The sequence below is a fragment of the Schistocerca americana genome, chromosome 3 (genome assembly GCF_021461395.2).
Source record: "Schistocerca americana isolate TAMUIC-IGC-003095 chromosome 3, iqSchAmer2.1, whole genome shotgun sequence".
Classification (NCBI taxonomy): domain Eukaryota; kingdom Metazoa; phylum Arthropoda; class Insecta; order Orthoptera; family Acrididae; genus Schistocerca; species Schistocerca americana.
The window spans coordinates 590950418-590952917 of record NC_060121.1 but is presented as its reverse complement, the minus strand read 5'-3'; the positions used below and the strand labels follow the sequence as shown (position 1 = coordinate 590952917).

The 2500-nt window shown below is 61.2% G+C and overlaps 1 pseudogene; it reads left to right on the top strand.

Annotated features, from left to right (window-relative positions):
• LOC124607542 overlaps window positions 1–2500 on the top strand; it is a 7373-nt pseudogene that overhangs the window by 708 nt on the left and 4165 nt on the right.

Sequence of the window (2500 nt, the reverse complement as noted above, 5' to 3'; positions counted from 1 at the left end):
GCCCCGGTGTCCTGGCTGGCTGCCCGGCGGTACATCTGGAGGAGTCGATTCGCCCCTTTGGGCGCTCGGGCTCCCGGCAAGCGCGCGCGGTTCTTCCCGGATGACGGACCTACCTGGCCCGGCCCCGGACCCGCGCCGCTGTTGGCTCGGGATGCTCTCGGGCGGAATAATCGCTCCCGTCAGCGGCGCTTCAGCTTTGGACAATTTCACGACCCGTCTTGAAACACGGACCAAGGAGTCTAACATGTGCGCGAGTCATTGGGCTGTACGAAACCTAAAGGCGTAATGAAAGTGAAGGTCTCGCCTTGCGCGGGCCGAGGGAGGATGGGGCTTCCCCGCCCTTCACGGGGCGGCGGCCTCCGCACTCCCGGGGCGTCTCGTCCTCATTGCGAGGTGAGGCGCACCTAGAGCGTACACGTTGGGACCCGAAAGATGGTGAACTATGCCTGGCCAGGACGAAGTCAGGGGAAACCCTGATGGAGGTCCGTAGCGATTCTGACGTGCAAATCGATCGTCGGAGCTGGGTATAGGGGCGAAAGACTAATCGAACCATCTAGTAGCTGGTTCCCTCCGAAGTTTCCCTCAGGATAGCTGGTGCTCGTACGAGTCTCATCCGGTAAAGCGAATGATTAGAGGCCTTGGGGCCGAAACGACCTCAACCTATTCTCAAACTTTAAATGGGTGAGATCTCCGGCTTGCTTGATATGCTGAAGCCGCGAGCAAACGACTCGGATCGGAGTGCCAAGTGGGCCACTTTTGGTAAGCAGAACTGGCGCTGTGGGATGAACCAAACGCCGAGTTAAGGCGCCCGAATCGACGCTCATGGGAAACCATGAAAGGCGTTGGTTGCTTAAGACAGCAGGACGGTGGCCATGGAAGTCGGAATCCGCTAAGGAGTGTGTAACAACTCACCTGCCGAAGCAACTAGCCCTGAAAATGGATGGCGCTGAAGCGTCGTGCCTATACTCGGCCGTCAGTCTGGCAGTCATGGCCGGTCCTTGCGGCCGGCCGCGAAGCCCTGACGAGTAGGAGGGTCGCGGCGGTGGGCGCAGAAGGGTCTGGGCGTGAGCCTGCCTGGAGCCGCCGTCGGTGCAGATCTTGGTGGTAGTAGCAAATACTCCAGCGAGGCCCTGGAGGGCTGACGCGGAGAAGGGTTTCGTGTGAACAGCCGTTGCACACGAGTCAGTCGATCCTAAGCCCTAGGAGAAATCCGATGTTGATGGGGGCCGTCATAGCATGATGCACGTTGTGCTGGCCCCCGTTGGGCGAAAGGGAATCCGGTTCCTATTCCGGAACCCGGCAGCGGAACCGATACAAGTCGGGCCCCTCTTTTAGAGATGCTCGTCGGGGTAACCCAAAAGGACCCGGAGACGCCGTCGGGAGATCGGGGAAGAGTTTTCTTTTCTGCATGAGCGTTCGAGTTCCCTGGAATCCTCTAGCAGGGAGATAGGGTTTGGAACGCGAAGAGCACCGCAGTTGCGGCGGTGTCCCGATCTTCCCCTCGGACCTTGAAAATCCGGGAGAGGGCCACGTGGAGGTGTCGCGCCGGTTCGTACCCATATCCGCAGCAGGTCTCCAAGGTGAAGAGCCTCTAGTCGATAGAATAATGTAGGTAAGGGAAGTCGGCAAATTGGATCCGTAACTTCGGGATAAGGATTGGCTCTGAGGATCGGGGCGTGTCGGGCTTGGTCGGGAAGTGGGTCAGCGCTAACGTGCCGGGCCTGGGCGAGGTGAGTGCCGTAGGGGTGCCGGTAAGTGCGGGCGTTTAGCGCGGGCGTGGTCTGCTCTCGCCGTTGGTTGGCCTCGTGCTGGCCGGCGGTGCAGGATGCGCGCGCCTGCGCGGCGTTCGCGCCCCGGTGCTTCAACCTGCGTGCAGGATCCGAGCTCGGTCCCGTGCCTTGGCCTCCCACGGATCTTCCTTGCTGCGAGGCCGCGTCCGCCTTAGCGTGCTCCTCCGGGGGCGCGCGGGTGCGCGGATTCTCTTCGGCCGCCATTCAACGATCAACTCAGAACTGGCACGGACTGGGGGAATCCGACTGTCTAATTAAAACAAAGCATTGCGATGGCCCTAGCGGGTGTTGACGCAATGTGATTTCTGCCCAGTGCTCTGAATGTCAACGTGAAGAAATTCAAGCAAGCGCGGGTAAACGGCGGGAGTAACTATGACTCTCTTAAATCAAGAACTTACCAGGATGTTCCCCGACCGAACGCTTGAGGCAATCAAGTGCCGACGGCGGCAAGCTGCCCACAAGCAGCTTGTCCGCCAATTCATGGAGGCACTTGAGATCGGTCGGGGTGAAGAGCCGGCGTCCCGCCGTGGAGCAGCGAGCTCGCTGCCTGACGCGGGCGAGGCCGCTGCGCCGCCCGTCGACGCAGCCGAGGACTTCGCGGCCGACACCACCGGGCCGCCGCCTGAGGGGCCGACTGACGCCGCCATCTGGGAGCATCTGGCGGGGCTACCTGCTTCCGCCCAGCGTTTCTCTGCCCTGGATCGAGTCAT